Raw genomic sequence first — 20,385 nt, forward strand, 5'->3', positions numbered from 1 at the left:
GCGGCAAGAGGCATCTGGACCTGCTTGGTTTCCCGGTGGTGTAGTGCAGCAAGAAGCATCTCAGGCTGCTAGGCTTCCCGTTGGTGTAGTGCAGGAAGAGCCCTCTGGGGACGCTATGTCTTCTGTTGGTGTTGTGCAGCCAGAAGTATCTGTGGCTGTTAGGCTTCCAGTTGGTGAACAGCAGCAAGAGGCTTCTGGGCTGCAGGCTGGGGTGGCTGCTCCCCCCGTTGATAGGGATGGCCTCTGGGTTCCCCCTGGCCTGGTGCAGCCGGCATTGCCAGAGATCACTGGTGTTTCTGGGTGTAGAGTGAATACTGAGAATTTTCTGCCAATACATTTTTTTCAGTTGTTTTTTGACGATGTGTTTTTGCAAGAGATTGTTGATCAAAGTAATTTGTATGCAGAACAATTTTTGAGGGCCAACAGTGCCAGCCTTAAGCCCCATTCTAGAGGAATCCGGTGGACTCCCACAAATGTTGAAGAGATGAAGAAGTTTTTGGGATTAACTTTTTTGATGGGCTTGCTAAGGAAGCCATCAATGACTTCATATTGGTCCACTAGTCCCTTGATGGCAACAGCTATATTTCCAGCAGTCAGAAGTCGTGATCGGTATATGCTTCTTCTTCGGATGATGCATTTTGTTGATAATGGTTTAGCGTTGCCACGCGATCACCCTGATTGTGACCGTTTGTTTAAAATTCGGCCTGTCCTTGATCACTTTGTTGATCGTTTTTCTGAGATCTTTGCCCCTGGTAAAGAAATTGCAGTGGATGAGTCTTTGCTATTGTTCAAGGGCCGCTTGGTTTTAGGTTTAAAGTATTTTATTCGGCACGACACATAAAGACAGACAGATGATACAAAAGACATAGCAGGGCGCAGTGCCAGAGTTCAAAAGCGGCAGCAACAAGTAACACCCTGTGAAGTCCGATCACTCAGTAGCATAGTACAAATGTCGCCTCAATGTGCCATGACATTTCCAACAAAAACCCCCCCCTCCCAACTGCCCCCCCAACTCCCAACCACCCCCACCCCCCCCACCCCTCGTCCAGTGCACAGTTCCTAAATCGTGACACACATCAAAGCCTCAGTATCAACGACGACCAGTCCATAGGGAGATCATGAAACAGAGCCCTCCGGAATCGGGAGCCTGAGAAGGCGGAGATACTTGGGACAGGTGAGCTCCCGAAATTCAGTAAGCAACAGGGAGGGAAAGGGCTGCCAGAGTTCTCTAAACTGATCCACATCCCCTGCCACTGTAAGAGACATTTTCTCCATACCCAACACGTGCCACAATCTGTGAAGCCAGCCAGTGATAGACGGGATCGTGGCCGTGTGCCAGTGTATTAAAATGTTCTGGACTGCGGAACCCAGGGCTATCGCAATCTGTCTGCCCCTGCGAGATCGAAGGGGGTACATTAGATCGTTCGGAAGCCCCAACAGAGTGTAGGCAGGGAAGCGGGGCAATTCAATTTCGAAGCTAGAATCAATTTCATCCAGCACTTCCCTCCAGTAAGGCTCCAGAAGCGGGCAGTCCCAAAGTATGTGAGTGAGAGTACCTCGGAGCCCACATCCTCTCCAGCATGCATCATCCTTACTGCGATCAAACTCTCGCACTCGTTCAGGCGTGTAATACCAGTAGGTAGAAACTTTCGTTAGTGTATCCGTGAGCCCCATGTGATAAGCGGAATGCCTCGCTCTGTATGATATGTGTTCCCATTCTTTATGGCTTAGTGTCCTCCCCAACTCCCGTTCCCATCGCTCCCTCCCGGGGTGATAAAGGTGTGTCGCTGGTGGCTGCAGTAGTTTATACAAATCAGAGATCAGTTTGGAGTCCGAAGTCCGCGTCATGAGCCAATGTTCATAGGGGAGAAAAGGCCGGTCGGCCGCTCCTCTCACCTGCGGCTGAAGAGCCCAGTGGCGAGCCTGCAGATAATGAAGTCGCTCCGTCTCCGGAAGCGAAAACTCCTGACGGAGTTGGAGGAAGGGGTGAACCCCTTCCGGGCCATATAGATGACATAAGGCCCTACATCCCGCCTGACGCCATTCCGTAAAAGCCCCCTTTTCCATCCCCGGGGTAAAGTCCGGGTTGTCCACCAGCGGGGTGAGTGGAGACGGAAACGTGGTAAGACCGCGCAGAACGCCAGTAGCGTCCCATACCCGCAGAGGCACTCTCGTGACAAAGGAGGCGTAGAGGTTTTTAGGCCGGTGTGGGCGACGCAGGAAAGGGATCTCCTGCAAGGGCCTCCCCGCTACCGACTGATCCTGAAAAAGCCAATGCTTATCAGAATCCCATTTACTCCACTCTACAAGGTAGCGCAATTGAGCAGCTTGAAAGTATTTGCGGAAGTCAGGGATACCCAACCCACCAGCCTCTGGGGCCAGCAACGAGAGGGCTCGACGCATCCTAGGCTTCTTACCCTGCCAGACAAACCGAGATACGTCCGCCTGGAGCTGCGAGATCCATCCCACCGGTGGCTGGAGCGGCAGAGCCCGAAAAAGGTATAGTACCTGAGGCAACACCGTCATCTTGACAGCAGCTATCCTGCCAAGCCAGGAAAGAATGCCTCGGTTCCACCGGCTCAACTCCTCCCTAATCTTAGCACCTAGAATCCGGTAGTTTGCTGAGACCATGGCCGGCAAGGTAGGGGCAATCTGGATCCCCAGATACGGCACCGCTCCCGAGGACCAGAGCATAGGGAACCGTTGCTGCAGATACAACCTAGTGTCCGGTTCGAGGGAGACATCCAGCGCCACCGATTTCCCCATGTTCATCTTGAACCCGGACACGATGCCAAAAGAGGCCAGTTCCTCCATACTCGCAGGCAGGGCCACGCGAGGCCGGTCAATGGTCAAAATAACATCGTCAGCGTAGAGGCTAATAGCGTGGTCAAAGCCCCCCATTCGTATGCCAGTCACCATTGGGTTATCCCGCATCCGCTGGGCTAAGGGCTCCATGTACAGCGCAAAAAGCAGAGGCGAGAGCGGGCAGCCCTGCCTGGTGCCCCGTTCAATGCTAAAGGAGGCTGAGGCACACCCATTGACCCGGACCACCGCTGACGGGCGATTGTAGCAATTGAGAATCATGGAGCGGAATTTCTCTCCGATACCTGCTTTGAGCAGCACCCGTTCCAAGTAAGGCCAGTGGACGCGGTCAAATGCCTTCTCCGCATCCACTGCTAACAGCATCCGCTCCCCAGGAAGCCGAGATGCTTTCTCCAGCAAATGTACTACACGTTTCGTATTGTCCACCGTTTGTCGTCCGGGGACAAAACCCGCTTGATCGGGATCGACCAGTCCGGGTAGGTGGAGTGCCAGTCTAGCTGCTAGAATCCCTGTATATAACTTCAGGTCAATATCCAAAAGGGAGATCGGCCTATACGATCCGCACTTTGTCGGATCCTTACCGGGCTTAGGGATTACCGAGATGGTGGCTCGGAGCAGATCAGGTGGAATGGCCCCATGTTCCGCAAAGGAGTTGAACAGACATGTCAGGACGGGAGCCAGCGTAGTGCAGAACGTTTTGTAAAATAGTGCAATGTAGCCGTCCGGCCCTGGTGCCTTACCATGCTTGAGCCTGGCAATAGCGGAGATCACCTCCTCAACCCGGATATCTCTGTCTAAGTGGTCCGCCTGTACCGGCTCTAGGGAGGGCAAGGCAACCGAGCCCAAATATGCATCCAGGGCCTCCTCACTCGGGGGAGTCCCCGAATAAAGATCTTCATAAAACCCGCGGAAGACAGCCGCAATCTGCGCGTCATCAGTCTCCAGTCGCCCCGATGGGTCAGTGATGCCTTTGACAAGCTGAGATTGCCTCGCCGCTCGGAGCCTATTTGCCAATAACCGGCCACACCGGTCCCCACCGGTGTAAAAGGTGTGCCGCAGCCGTAACGCTGCATACTCGGCCCGGTCGAAATCCAGGGCTGTCAGAAGCTTTCGGGCCTCCTTGAGCTGCCGCCAAATTCGGGGAGTCCCCGTCCTGCGGTGGATCTGTTCCAGCTCTCTCACCCGATCTGTAAGTTCCTCCCGTTTGGCCTGCCGCGCCCTATTCTCCGCCGATGAGATCGCAATGAATTCCCCTCTGACAACCGCCTTCAAGGCCGCCCACTGCGTAGCCCGACTAGTGTCAGTGTTGTCATTATGAGACTGAAATTCTTTAATCACCGTCTCAATGCGAGCCACTACCTCTTTCCTGTGCAACAGCGTGTCACGAAGGCGCCATGTCCGAGGGCGAGGGGCCGTCGGAGGCATATCAAGCAGAACCTCAACCGGAGCATGGTCCGAAAGGGAGATCACCCCCATCTCCGCTCCCGAGACCAGCGTCTTTACTGGGGATGTAACCAAAAGGTAGTCCAACCGTGCATACGTCTTGTGCGCGTGGGAGAAATATGAATAATCCCTATCATTCGGGTGTAGCTGTCTCCATAAGTCAAGGAGGTCCACCTCCGCGAGCTGGGCTCTGCGGTCCGCAGAGAGTTCCCCGACCTGGGGGGAGCGCTGCGCCGACCTATCTAGTGCGGAGTCAAAGACAATATTAAAGTCCCCCCCGAGTATGATATGCCTATCTTGCGTAGCAGAGACCTCTTCGATCGCAGCCTGCAGAAAGCGGTCCTGCCGCTCATTGGGACCGTATAAGGACCCGATCGTAAACGGAAGACCCCCTATCCCAAACCGATAAGCCAGCAGTCGACCCTTTTGTTCAGTGAATTTGTGAAGAATTTCCCCTTTGAAGTGGCGCGCCACCAGAATCGCCACCCCGGCCGTTTTAGTGGTGCAAGAGGAAAAAAATTGTGTAGGAAACTTGTGGGACTTGAGTCTGTGTGTGTCCTGTGAAAGCAAGTGCGTCTCCTGTAAGAGACAAATGTCTGCCTGTGTGTTCTCTAAGAGCGAGAGGACTGCCCGCCTCTTGACAGGATTATTCAAACCCCGAACATTCAGGGTCACCACCTTACATGTGGTGGGAGGCATGGACAACAGCGGAGCAAAAAGCAGCAAGGGCCCCCGTCAGCCAAAGTGGGAGGACAAAGGCCAAGCACGGCACAGGGCGCCGTAGAGCATAAAGCAACACACAGGGGCATGAGAAGCAGTCCGCGCCATGCAAACCAGTGAGCACACCATCCTGCCATCTACCCACCGCCCTCGAAATGCATCGCACCAAATGCCCCCCGCCCCTCCAAGTCACACAGAAGCCACGAGGACAAGCCAAGCCATAGGCGCTGTAGCTCAGAGGAAGCAACCCAAAAAGTACGGACACTGCCAGAGCAACCAGAAACCTCAGGGTGCACTGGACGACCCCCCTTCCCCATTGCCAACTCCCGGATCCCCCCCTCCTTCCCCAACCCCCCCAACTCCCCTGAACCCCCTCAACTGAACCCCGGTCTCCCCACCCATCCTCCTTCATCCTGTCCCCTCCCACAACTGAGACCAGATCAACAACTTCAAACACCCCTCCCTCCTCCCCCCCAAAAAACTGTAGATCCATTGTCCCAGTCCGGTCCTTATCGGACAAGCCTGCGGAAAGTCAGAAAAAGTGGACGTCCAGCCACCTCGCACCCCTCCGCTCCCCCCACCCCCCCCAGAACCCTCAAACCTGCAGCTCCATCATATCGATGTCGATCTCCCCCCGGAGTTCACTTAAGCTGTGAGCGCCACCTCCGATGCATTGGCAGTTCCATGTTCGTCCTGCACTGCAAGGCCCGACTCTGCCCGGGCCGTGGGAGAACCCGGCTCCGTCATGGGAGCAGTCGATCGTCGGCCGGGGATTGTCTGCCATCCGTCCCTGGTGATACGGCTCCTGTGCGGCGTGTGAGCTCTGTCCTCAGTGGCAGTAATCCCCAACACACCACACGTATCCTGAAGCGAACGCAGCTGGTGCAAGGTCCCATTCCACCTAAAGATGAGCCGGAAGGGATGTCCCCAGGAATACTGAATGCCATGCTCCCTGAGAAAGTCGGTCGCAATTTTAAAAGCTTTGCGCTTCTGCAGAGTGGACGCCGCCAGGTCCTGATAGAGCGCTACCCGGTGGCCTCTGAACTCCAGGGATGGTCTCCTCCGAGCTTCCCTCAGGATTCGTTCCTTCAAGGGGTAGTCCGGCAAGAAAGCCAAGATGTCGGGCGGAGGCGCAGAGGCCCGGCGTTGCGGGCCCACCCTGTGTGCTCTGTCAATTCGGATAGTGAAATCAGCCGGTTCCCCCAGCACCTCTCTGAACAGCTCGCCGAGGTAGGCCGCCACATCCTCCCCCTCTTCTCGGGACGGAATGCCCCGAACGCGGATGTTGTTTCTCCTGGAGCGATTTTCGAGGTCCTCCGTGTGCGATTGCAGGTCAAGGTGCTGTTCCCGGAGTTGGATGACCTCCTGCTGCAATTGCGTGATTTCCTCGTCCCTGGCACGGCCTGCGTCTTCCACCGTGGATACTCTGTCCCCCAAACCGTCCACTTCCCTCCGTATCTCTCGGACCTCACCTGCGACCTCCTGTTTGAGCGTCTGAAAGTCGTCCCTCAATGAGCTGAAGAGGGACTCCAGGAAGGACCTCGTGACCGGGGGTTCTCCTCCATTCGCTCCCTGGGCGGTACTCGGGTGGGGTGGGGACGGCTGACCTCGGTCTTGTCTCGCAGCGTTCCGGTGCAACATCTCCGGCAACGTGCGATCTCCCTTCCGATTCCCTTTGTTATTCGACATGCTAGCCACCGCAACGTCCCTCTTGGAAGCTCTGCAATTCACCCTGGAAGCAACGTAGGAGCCGGGCTGATGATCTGCCACTCCGTCCCCAAATGGCCTATGGGGCCGGGATGCCCCACTGATCAGCGATCTGCTGGCCACTGTCCAGTCCCCTAGCTCCACTCCGTCTGGCAGCGCACCCTCCTCACACGCCACAAGCCCCGCGGCCTCGGGCTCGGCGTCACCAGTGCCAATGTGGGATCTCCCTCCAGGCTGGGTCTCAACGGGCCTTCGGGGACCACGTGGGGGCTGCGACAACGCCCAGTCTATCTCCACCTTGTCCCACAGTCAGACCCAAGATGCCACCAAGGGGGTCCGGTCCAGTGCCAGGCCGGTGGTCAGGTGCAGTGGAAGCCCGAGACCCGATAGCCCTGCCCCCAGGCCCCCGCGGTTCCAGGGGATGTCGATTGTAACTCTCCTCCCCAGGGGCCCTCCGTCGCCGGACTCACCGCAGGGTCTCCGTCGGTCAGGGGATCCGCTCCAAGCCCCACAGTCTCGACCGGCAGGCCGGCAGCACACTGCTACGCAGCGCCCTCGAGGCCCGGGGCACAGGCCAAAGCCCCGACCTCGCGTAGCAGGGGGCCCCCCGAGACCGGCTCCTCCTTTCCGGCACCTCCGCTCCAGCTGATCCACGCTCCGGGAGGGCGCCGCTGGGCTAGGCAGGACCATCCAGGCCCGGCCGGTAAAACCCACAGTCCGTCACCGCTCGCCTAGAGTCCGCTAGGGTAGGCGAGGCCCAGGACTCAGGCCCGAGCCCCGGCCCTGCGTGAAGACCGATGCCGGCCCGACGTCGGACTCTCTGCGGCCCCGGATCAGGCAACCCCGGTGCCGACCCCCACAGCAACGAGGAGCGCAGCGGTCCGGGATAGGCGGGCAATGCAGGAACGCAGCTGCTATCACCAGGGCCGGGTGGGGTCCGCCTCTCCGCCGGGCCGTGTGCTGGGCCCCACTCGGTCTCCACAGCGGTGCCGCCTCCGGAGTCCGTCCCACGTTCCGGGGTCCGCCAGCAAACGTTTGATTGCTCCTCCGTGGCACCACTCCCCTGCACCCTGAATCGCGGTGTCCCGGGGGGAGAATCCGTGCCTTCAGAGCAGGATCAGGGTTCAGGAACGGCGGAGCTCACGGTGAGTGCGACCACTCAGTCCGCCATCTTGGCCACGCCCCCCCGCTTGGTTTTTAGGCAATACATTCCTGGTAAGAGGGCACGCTATGGAATCAAACTGTATATGCTATGTGACAGTGAGACTGGATATGTCTACAATTTCAGGGTGTACACTGGTAAGGAGTCCAGCATTAACCCTCCTGGTTGTCCTTCTACTTTTGGAGTGACTGAGAAAATTGTGTGGGAACTAGGTACAGGATTATTTAACAAAGGCCATCATTTATATGTTGATAACTTCTACACTGGTGTGCGGTTGTTCAAGGAGTTGGCCAAAGTGGGCACTGTTGCTTGTGGCACAATGCGCAGTAACCGTAAAGGTTTCCCAAAGGAACTTGTTTGCAAAAGGCTTGTGCGGGGACAGTCTACTGCATTGCGATGTGGGGAGCTTCTAGCTGTGAAGTTTTCAGACAAGAGAGATGTGTACATGCTGACTACTATCCACGATGAAAGTACAGAACCTGTGCCTGTTTGGGGTCAGGGTGCTGAAGTGCGCAAACCTGTGTGCATTTTAGCTTACAATAAGTTCATGGGTGGTGTTGACAGAGTAGATCAGAGGTTGGAACCTTATGCTGCTCTTCGAAAGGCTTACGTTTGGTACAAGAAGTTGGCTATCCATCTGTTCCACTTGGCATCCTTTAATGCTTTTGTTGTGTACCAGAAGTCTTGTCCTGAGACGAAGATGCCTTTTGTTAAGTTTCAGGAGTCTATAATAAGCAGCCTTGTACTTGTGGAGCAGGCAAGTGTTCCTAGATTTGGAGTGGTGGAGGATGTGGCTAGATTGAAAGATCGCCACTTTCCTGAATCTATTCCTCCCACTACCGCAAGAGAATTTCCGACTAGAAGATGCAGAGTCTGTTGGCGAAGAGGCGTGCGGAAGGAGTCTCGTATATACTGTCCTGACTGTCCTTCTAAGCCTGGATTGTGTCTGTCAGCTTGTTTTAAATCGTACCACACACAAAAGAAGTTTTGGGAGTTTTAATGAGCTGTAAAGTGAATTGCCTGGTCTGCATTCTGTAAAAATTTTTAGTTTGTTTCAAGGATTGGCATTAGTGCAAAGTGTTTAGTTTTAGAATTTGTGTTAGCTGATTTGTAGGTATTACCATTTGTTTAGTGTTATTTTGAAAAAAAGAATTCTAAATGTGTTTGTGGTGTGTGCCGGCTGGTGCTTGGCTGGCGGTGTGTGTGGAGTTGCGCTTGGCTGGTGGTGTGCGTGGAGGGGTACTTGGCTGTCTATGCACGGAGTGGTGCTTGGCTGGCGGTGTGTGTGGAGTGGCGCTTGGCTGGTGGTGTTTGTGGAGTGGTACTTGGCTGTCTGTGCACGGAGTGGTGCTTGGCTGGCGGTGTTTGTGGAGTGGCGCTTGGCTGGTGGTGTTTGTGGAGTGGTACTTGGCTGTCTGTGCCCGGAGTGGTGCTTGACTGGCGGTGTGTGTGGAGTGGCGCTTGGCTGGTGGTGTTCGTGGAGTGGTACTTGGCTGTCTGTGCATGGAGTGGTGTTTGGCTGGTGGTGTGTGTGGAGTGGTGTTTGGCTGGCGGTGTGTGTGGAGTGGTACTTGGCTGGATGGTGTGCGTGGAGTGGTGCTTGGCTGTCTGTGCACGGAGTTGTGCTTGGCTGGCGGTGTGTGTGGAGTGGCGCTTGGCTGGTGGTGTGTGTGGAGTGGTACTTGGCTGTCTGTGCACGGAGTTGTGCTTGGCTGGTGGTGTGTGTGGAGTGGTACTTGGCTGTCTGTGCACGGAGTTGTGCTTGGCTGTCGGTGTGCGCTGAGTGGTGTTTGGCTGGCGGTGTGCATGGTCTGGTGCTTGGATGGTGGTGTGGGTGGACTGGCGCTCGGCTGGCGGTGTGTGAGTAGTTACTTTCTGTTGGTCACTACACACACTGCTAGTTGAGTGACACTCCACGCAGTCCATCATTTTGTGTAGTTGCAGTGTCAGAAATGTGGGCGTGTGAAAGTGATGGGCCCTTGAATGGCGCTGTTTGCTGGTGTGAGTGTTGAAATGTGATGGGTCCGCGGCTGGCGGAGAGAATGTTTTGAATGTGTCACACGTACGAAAGGTGTATGAATGGCCTGTAAAGAGGTTGGTGCCTTGACGTGGCTTTACAGCTCACGGGCTGTGAGTCAGTGGTTCAGTTAATCGTACTTTCAATTATACGCAGTGTATTTCATTTTTTGTGAAATTACTTGCGAATACAATTGTATGTACTGAATCATCACTCACCCTCGTGCCAAATCCAACCAGTATGTGTGTGTGCTTGCGGATTAGATGGCTGTGCAGTAATATTTTTTTTTTCTCTTTCTGCAGTAGGGTGTACCTTGTCCCTTATTGTGATTGTTGTAATGTGTTGCTTTTCCATCCAGATGGTGTCAGTGGTCTGGTTTGTATCAGGTATGAAAGGTGCGTGAATGGCCTGTAAAACGGTTGGTGCCTTGTCGTGGCTTTACAGCTCACGAGTTGCGAGTCACTGGTTCAGTTTTTATGCATTTATTTATTGACAGAGCATTTAATTTTTTTGAAATATCATGTTAATAAAATTTTAGGTACTGAACCATCACTCGCCCTCGTGCCAAATCCAACCTGTATGCGTGTGTCTTTGAGGAATAGATAGCCGTGCTTGATTCTTTGTCTTTTGAGTAACTCAGTTATGGTGTATATTATAGCTATAAATAACTTTCTAAATTTAGATATTATTGTTAATTCATGGTAGTATATGGTCATGTCTTTCTGGTGAATTCTATTGTTGTTTTTTGTCCACAATCTCTTGCAAACTTGAAATTGTCTGTCACAATTTTCATGCGATATTGTCCCCTGAATCGCACGTTCTCCAACTGAAAACTTAATTCATTCAAAACAATTTGGTTTTGCAAGGGGGTTCCCATGAGTGTTTGGCCCGGGGCTTGGCGGGCATCTTTGGAAACTACCAAACCCAAACAGTTCTGAAAACTAGACACCCGGGGTAGTCCAGGGAGGTATGGCATGCGTGGGTTCCCCAATGTTTTCCTAAACAGAAATCCCTTCAAACCTTAAATTTAGGTTAAAAAAAACACTTTTTCATACCTTTTTGGGTGGGATCTCCCTGTCGGCACAATTGTCCTACCACCCAGCGTTCCCATTGATCTCCCGAGTAAAATGATACCTCACTTGTGTGGGTGGGCCAAAGCCCTGTGACTAAGGTTGGGGTGCTTAATTTGTCAAACCTATATACTAGATTTTTTTTAAATTCATTTTTAGCCTGTTCTGCTTTGGGGCACCCACACAAGTGAGGTATCATTTTACTCTGGAGAACAAGGGGAACGCTGGGTGGTAGGACATTTTTGCCGGCACGGAGATCCCACGCAAAAAAGTTTGGAAAAGTGTTTTCTTTACCTAATTTTGAGGTTAGCAAGGAATTCTGGGTAGGAATACATTGGGGGACCCACGCATGCCATACCTCCCTGGACTCCCCCGGGTGTCTAGTTTTCAGAACTGTTCGGGTTTGGTACTTTCCAAAGAATACCACCGAGCCCCGGGCCAAAAACTCAGGTGCCCCCCCCCCTCCAAAAATCAAGGTTATTATGCCTAAGGGTATTTTAAATTCACCACCGTACGATTTGGACCTTTTCCTGTTGCAGCCACTATGCCTACCCATGCAAGTGAGGTACCATTTTTATCGGGAGACCTTGGGGAACGCTGGGTAGGAGGAAATTTGTGTGAGCCCAGTGATGCCACGCTTTCCCACACAAAAATGTGTGAAGAATCTGATTTTTTCAGCTAGAATTGAGGTTTGCAAGGGATTCTGGGTAAAGGAACGTTGGAGGATCCACGCAAGCCATACCTCCTTGGAAGCCCCCGGGTGTCTACTTTTCAGAAATGTGTGGGTTTGGTAGGTTTCCCTAGATGGCCATCTAGCACGGGGCCAAAAACCCAGGTAACCCCTCTTGCAAAAGCTGGTGGACTTGACATTTTCACCATTGTCAAATCCACCAGCTTTTGCAAAAGGGGTTACCTGGGTTTTTGGCCCCGTGCTAGACAGCCATCTAGGTAAACCTACCAACCCACACATTTCTGAAAAGTAGACACCCAGGAGCTTCCAAGGAGGTATGGATTGCATGGATCCTCCAACGTTCCTTTACCCAGAATCCCTTGCAAACCTCAATTCTAGCTGAAAAAATCAGTTTTTTCACACTTTTTTGTATGGGAAAGCGTGGCATCACTGGGCTCACACAAATTTTCTCCGACCCAGCGTTCCCCAAGGTCTCCCGATAAAAATGGTACCTCACTTGCGTGGGTAGGCATAGTGGCTGCAACAGGAAAAGGCCCAATTCGTACGGTGGAGACTTAAAAATTACCTTTAGTGAAACTATCTTATTTTTTGAGGGGGTCACCTGAGCTTTTGGCCCGGGGCTTGGCGGGCATCTTTGTAAACTACCAAACCCAAACAGTTCTGGAAACTAGAAATCCCTGCAAACCTTAAATTTAGGTTAAAAACCCCACTTTTCCATACGTTTTTGGGTGGGATCTCGCTGCCGGCACAATTGTCTCACCACCCAGCGTTTCCCTTGTTCTCCCGAGTAAAATGATACCTCACAGTCACTGATTATTGTCAGCAAAGCAGGTGCCCTCGACCATAGAAATGATATGCGCTGAGTCTCTAACATATGATTTCTGTTTAACTGCAAAGGGCTTTAAAAATGAGCCTGCATATTGACTAAAAGGTTCCAGAGGGGAACCAATCCCACCAACTATTGGTTGTATAGGTGGTGATGCTGTATTCTTATGGATCTTTGGAAGTCCATAGATCGCTGGGGTCATGGCATTATCATTAGTTAGAAATGATAATTCTGCATCGCTCACCCAGTTATTGGAATCCGCTTAATGGAGGATCTCTTTCACTTGTCTCTTAAGGGCCTCTAATTTAGAGTGGGGGACTTTAGTGTAGTGGCCTGCCACTCCAAGTAGAGCCATCATCCTCTGGTCATAATCTTTAGTATTGAAAACCACCACCCCACCCCCCTTATCCGCTGGTTAGATTGTGAGGCTCATATCCTCCTTTAAAACCTTTAAGTGCTGCTCTAAGAACTCCAGACATGTTGTTGGTATCTGGATGCACTTTATAATATGGCGATGCCATCTCAGACGCAAGGCAGCCCGTCTGGGTACTGATCTAGACGCTTCACTTTTTAGTATTTGATGCGCACTTGGTGACGTGTATATATTGCGCTGGCCTCTCCATGTTAGCGTTTATCTTGCCCTTAACAGAGACTCTGAGCATGGCTCCTCGTATCTTGAACTTTTGGAGCTATATAGGTAAGGAGGTGGCATAAATATGAGGGGGGCTTAATAAATAGCTTCTGCCGGGCATAGAGTATTTTAAGTATTTTAATTATCATTAAGTCTGCACAAAATAATGATTGGGGCACGCCATCACAAGTCGAAGCTCACTAGCGGGCGAGATTCTCTTAATGTTGTGACTTCATTGAGATTGAAGCAATATGTGTGGGTACAACCGCATTGGTCAAGAAACGGGCCACTGTGTGGAGTTATAGGGGTTTATGTCTACTATTAAGGACATGTAGTTAAACAGGTTGTGTATTGAACACTCTAAGGGGTGCTCAATCATTCGGGTGGGCTATATTTGCTTTGCAAAGTGGTAAGCTCGGGCAAAAAACACGTTGGACAAAAAAACGGGCCATCATGTGCGGTTATAGAGTTTGATGTCCACATTTAAGGACATGTTGTTAAACGTGTGTTATATGTTATATGCGAAGCGATGTACAAACACCTGGGTGGGTTGCACTCGCTTTGTAAACCCTAAAGTTCTTTTGTGCACCCGGTTTGGTTTGAAAGTTTAAGTCCCTCTTTATCTCTCTTCTTCGTAGCCCACTCTTAGCTACAGGAAATACGAGGTAACGTCTTAAGGATATCTATCCTTCTGACTATTGAAACTGAGAACAGCGCTACAATTGTAAGGTGAGCTGTAGGCATATCATTTTATTAGTTCAGTTGATTCAGTAATAGAAGATCTATGTTGGCATTGAGACATGTTTTTATTGATCTATATTTATAGATGAACTAGAAATCCCAGAGAAGATCCCGACACCAAAGTCTTTCTTTTTTAATTGAAGACGCAGCTGCTTGAAACATGGCGATTTGTTTTATACATTTCGAGGTGAGGACCACAGGAAGGGTTCTACTTTGATAAGTACTGTGTAGTTACACTTCCAATAGTATTTTTGACTGAGGTTTATATCCGTTAATTCAACAGGCATGTGACTTTTAAAAAGATATCCTGCTCCGACTAATCAGACCCATCGAATACATTAAGATACCACGAGCTGAATAAAGGTAATGGGCCCATATACAGTGTATACATTTTGTTTGGATATCAAAACCGAACAACATGAGGACCTATCCAAATATGCATTTGCCTCCGCATAGAAATGGGTGGATTTATTGAACTAGCCTGAATCAGGTTGAATATAAACATATATTTTGTGTCACATTGTGGACTTTCCACAATGTGTGGATAGATATGCAGAGGTGTGTTGTAAGCATGCGTGGAGTGGAACACCTGTATAGGAAGTATAGGTATGTGAACAGTAATTGTTCTGTTTCCCCTTTTTCCTTCCCCGTTTTTTTTATAAACTTCGTAAATGTTATGGTAGATAAAATAATGTTGGATATAACATAGTTTTGTTATATGTATATTGTGTATTTTTTTTAATTCTATATGTTATATGTTTTATGTTTTTAAGTTAGATATATTGATTGAAACTGAAAAAAAGGAAGGAATATTCTTGTTAGTCCTGAATAAGGTGGCATTATCGATTTGGTCCCACCGAAACGCATCGAGGCAGAAAGTTGTGTTGCATTTGAATTGGGACAAGAAGCACAGAGGCCAGAGTTTATTGTTCCTTGCCTTGTTCACAATATCTTCAAATTAACCCTGCAAAGTCATAGTTTGACTGGCTTATTCATGCTCCTTCCATGTGGTGTTTGATTGTTGTCCTAATCGTGAGATTTTCTGTGTAGGAATCATGTATTTTAATTATGTTTTTTAATTGTTGTAGGACACTGTGTGATCTTGATATGTTTTTATTATACACTTTATGTATTGATTTGATATTGTGATTCTCAACTTTTATAAGAATTGTTGTATTCCTAATGGAGTTGTTCCAAGTGTGAAAGGTGGCATTTAGTGACATTATAGGTGTTGTATGGAGTGATACAAAATATTTCAGACCAAAGGGAAATTTTTAACTTTATTGTAAAAATGACTATTCCAACTCCAGAGAGTGCAACAGTAGGGGAAGTGTTGGATAGCATAGAGTTTAAAAATACGATACTTATAAATAAAAATAGTTTTAAAAATTATTAATAAATTAATTATTAAATAACTCTAAACTATTTACAAATATCAATAAATAATTATTAAAAACATAATTACCAATGAATAATCTATTAACAATAAATTTATCATAAATACCCCAAAATATTAATTAATAAATATGAATTCCCAAATAATAAATATTGAACAATAACATATTTTTAATAACGAAAAACATTAATTATTAAAACTTAACTGCCAATTAAAAATTATTGAACAATTAAATGATTTTTATACCAAAAATAATAATTATTAAACAGTAATTACCAATTAATAATTACTTATTCATATATTAATTAAATGTATCCATAAATGATATTTAATACTATTTAATTACCAGTTAATGATAAAACAACAATAAATACATTTACATAACCAAAACATTTTCTTTTAAAATAATTATCAAATAATAATTAATGTCCAATAAATTAATTATCAATACCCAACAATAAATTTAATAATTACTTAACTAGATTTCAATTACTTCCAACACTATTCCCCTATAAACGCACAACACACTCAATAATAAAATAATAAACTTGACATAATTATCAAGTATTCAATTAATACAAATTAATTACCAATTAATAAAACTTTATTACCAATTATCGATTAATTATCTATAATATAATTATCAATACCAATTATTTCAAATAAATTAATATTTAATTGCAATTAAATTAATTCCCACCCTATTCCCCTATAAACCCACAACCCGCTATGGTACTAAAAAACGAAAATAACTCAAATAAATATTATTAACATATAGAAATTGTATACATATATTTTAAAACAAGCAGAACACTTAACAAAACAAATATAACACATACACATTAAATACAAAATAAAATACATTGCAATAATATAAATATTGATATTAGTAACATCGATATTAGTAACATCAATATATTTGATATCGATATTACTAACTTCGATATTACTTACATCGATATAAAAAAATCGATATTACTTACCTTAGGGTCGATATTCTGTCCATCGATATTCTTAACATTGATATTATGTCCCTTCGACATTGTCACCTCGATATTAATGTAGGTCGATATTTTATTTTTGATATTTTGACTGCTCACCCAAGTACTTACCTCCTCTTGCATCACAACACAATAACGCTGTTGATTTTATGAATGTCATTTCACTGTTTTCATAAATATATTAACTTATTTTGTAACAGCTCTGTCATAGCCACTTCCTTCTTCTCATAGGTCTCAGCTAAACAGCGCAAGTGCTGTCTCTTCAAATTAAAAAGTAGAACTATAAGGCGGCTAACTCTGGCTTTATTACATTACTTTTTCCATGACTTTCAATCAATCAAGATCAATCAAGACATTTGTAGAGCGCACTACTTACCCGGAGGGTCTCAAGGCGCTTGGGGGGGGGGGGGGGGGGGTGCTGCTACTGCTCGAACAGCCAGGTCTTGAGCTTCTTCCTGAAGGAGAGGTGGTCTTGGGTCAGGCGCAGGTCGGTCGGGAGGGAGTTCCAGGTCTTGGCGGCCAGGTAGGAGAAGGACCTTCCTCCTGTTGTCGTTCTTCGGATGTGGGGGACGGCGGCGAGGGCGTGACTGGCTGATCGGAGATGGCGTTTGGGAGCGTAGAAGTTGATGCGGTTGTTGAGGTAGCTCGGGCCTTGATCGTGTAGGGCTTTGTGTGCGTGGGTGAGGAGGCGGAAGGTGATTCTTTTGTTGACGGGGAGCCAATGCAGGTCTCTCAGATGTCCGGAGATGTGGCTGTGTCGGGGGATGTCGAGGATGAGTCTGGCTGAGGTGTTCTGGATCCGCTGGAGTCTCTTCTGGAGCTTGGCGGTGATTCCGGCGTAGAGGGCGTTGCCGTAGTCCAGTCGGCTGGTGACGAGGGCCTGGGTGACCGTCTTCCTGGTCTCGGTGGGGATCCACCGGAAGATCTTCCGTAGCATGCGCAGGATGTTGAAGCACGACGAGGAGACGGCGTTGACTTGTCTGGTCATGGAGAGGGAGGAGTCCAGGATGAAGCCCAGGTTGCGTGCGTGGTCTGTCGGTTTGGGTGCGGTGCCCAGGGCGGGGGGCCACCAGGAGTCATCCCAGGCGGAGGGCGAGGAGCCCAGGATGAGGACTTCCGTCTTGTCTGAGTTCAGTTTCAGGCGGCTGGTCGTCATCCACTCGGCTACGTCTTTCATCCCTTCGTGTAGGCTGGTTCTGGCGGTGGCGGGGTCGTTGGTCAGGGAGAGGATCAGCTGGGTGTCGTCAGCGTAGGAGATGATGTTGAGGTTGTGTTGGCGTGCGATGGCCGCGAGGGGGCTCATGTAGACGTTGAAGAGGGTGGGGCTCAGCGAGGATCCTTGCGGGACGCCGCAGATGACTTCGGTGGCCTCTGACTTGTACGGTGGTAGGCGGACTCTCTGTGTTCTTCCATCGAGGAAGGAGATGATCCACTCCAGTGCCTTCTCCTGGATTCCGACGTTGCTGAGGCGCTGCACTAGGGTGCGGTGGCAGACAGTGTCGAATGCCGCGGAGAGGTCTAGGAGGATGAGGGCCGCTGTTTCTCCGTTGTCCATCAGGGCTCGGATGTCATCGGTGGCAGCGATGAGGGCGGTCTCGGTGCTGTGGTTGGCTCGGAAGCCAGACTGTGAGGGGTCGAGGGATCCATTCGTCTCGAGGAAGGTGGCCAGCTGTTTGTTGACGGTCTTCTCGATGACTTTGGCTGGAAACGGGAGGAGCGAGATGGGGCGGTAATTCTTGAGTTCGGTGGGGTCCGCTGTAGGTTTCTTTAGTAGGGCGCTGAGTTCGGCGTGCTTCCAGCTCTCCGGGAAGGTGGCGGTGTCGAAGGAGGTGTTGATGATGTCCCGCAGGTGGGGTGCGATGACAGCGTCGGCCTTGTTGAAGACGTGGTGAGGGCAGGGGTCGGTCGGAGATCCGGAGTTCAGCCATGCTGAACAGCAGCAATGCTGCTATTCAACATGACTAAAATACATTGACAGAACCAATAGCTCTTGGATTGCTCAGGCTTTTGGGTTTTGCCAATGCTTGTTTAATAGTGTTGCCAAGTTCTCTCCATCTGAAAAATGGTACTGATTTGAATATGCATTCCTTCAGGCCAAGCATTTATTCAGGCACCAACTAAGTCATGACATGGATAGAGCCAAACATGTCAATACCATCAATAGTTGCATCAAGCCATGTTTCTCGCCCTTTGGGACATACGTCCATTACAGAACGTGTAACATTAGACACAACACTGTGCATCATAAACATGCAGAAATGTACGTAACATTACTCGCATCATATGCAGTTGTGGAAGACTGAGCTAAGCATACTGCTGACTTTATCATCTCAAAAAGAATCATGGATCCAAAAATTCATCAAACATGAATAGTTAGCCCTTTGGTTCATATTTTGGCTCTCTTTCTTTTCCCCATATGCACAATGTGTATTGTGGGCCTTTTCCCTTCACATAAAAGCATCCCAGCTGACACTTATGCAACATTTAGAGCCTAGAACACCATTTGGGATATGTTCATAGCCTTTTTAGCAAAGTACTTTTTCATTTTTTTCTTAGCTTTAACAGATTACTCTAATTAGATCATTGTTTTATGATAGAGTTCTACTATAGAGGGATACTATCGTTCTCCCTTTCTGGGACAAACACCCATGTCATTACATGATGATACAGCATTTCTCTCCTAGGAGTTCCTCATCAAGGGTTATGCATGTACATGCTGAATGCATTAAATGCACAAAGGTTGTGTGCATACTTTCGATATTGTGATGTACAGACCTGTGAGGATTGTAACTGACTGATGGTTACATGACAGTATCTCATTACTAACTTTTGCATGTCATATTTCCATGGTATTTCCACAGGTAGAAACGGTTGATTGACTCATTACAATTGCAAGTATTTAGACCAATTATTTAGCCTACACATTCCACATTCTATACACCTGTACTTAACAAGCTTTACAAGAAAGTAAAACGTGATAATAGTGACCCTTCTGTCCTTAAGTGAGCCAAAAACCCCAGATGGGACTTCAAAAGCTGGTAAAACATGTTGAATAGAGGATAATAAGACCATTTGCAATCCCCAAAATTCCTTTTCCATAACCTTTTTAATATTATCAAAGGCAACCTTAATAAAGGTACGCTGAACTCAAGATAATTGTAACACTCTAGTTGGAGGATTCCTTTTCACATACAAACACTGAATGCTGAAAAAGGACCCCATACAGTCAAAAATATGTCTACTTACAAGATGTAAAGCAGAACCAATGATGAATCATGTGACTTTGGTGGGTACGGTTCTTGTGTTGTTTGCATAGGCATACCTCTCAAAGGCAAAGATAAGGTTCCATCTTCTCTTCCAATTGCACACGTGCACTTTTTTAATTTAAGGTAGATATGAGTCTGTTGTATTGTAAACTTAGTGCAATGTGTAAAGTATGTATTCAGTACCTAAACAGTAATACAGTCCACACAGTAAGCAATACAAACCCAAACTGAAGAAGAAACATAGGGGCATATTATCAAGGAGGTTTATCTCCGCTTTTTTGGCTTTAAAAGCCAAGAAAGCGGAGATAAAATTATCTCCCTATTACCTAGCTGTCGCTAACACCAGTTAGCGACAGCTAGTAGGAGATAGCGACCATCTTGGGCCCCACTTTGCATGTCAGTGATATTTATCACTAATGACATGCAAAGTGGGCGTGCCAAGATGTTAGCGACTGGAAACAGTCGCTAACATCGCTATCTCCTATTACCAACTTTTGGAGATATCCGCGCTAAGCGCGAATATCTCCAAAAACTAACACCTACCCTGAGCAGTTCTTAGCCATGTTATCCAATGGGAGGTGGATAACATGGCTAAGAGCATTAGCTCGGTAATGCATGAATATCGCTGACTTTTCAGCGATATTCATGCATTGCGGCCGTTTTTTATCGCATTTGCGATAAACCTTGATAATAGCAAGGTTTATCTGCGATAATTTCTGACGATGCTTAGCGTTAAAAAATTTGTTGCTAAGCATCGTTAGCGATAAATATCGCTTAACGTTGGTAATATGCCCCATAAAGTTTATTTAATTTTAAAAAATGACATCAAAATGACTAAAGTCCAATAAGGGAAACCAGAGACATGAGTTTTAAAATGTTTAAGCAGAAATG

Source organism: Lissotriton helveticus, chromosome 2_2, assembly GCF_964261635.1.
Source record: "Lissotriton helveticus chromosome 2_2, aLisHel1.1, whole genome shotgun sequence".
Lineage (NCBI taxonomy): Eukaryota > Metazoa > Chordata > Amphibia > Caudata > Salamandridae > Lissotriton > Lissotriton helveticus.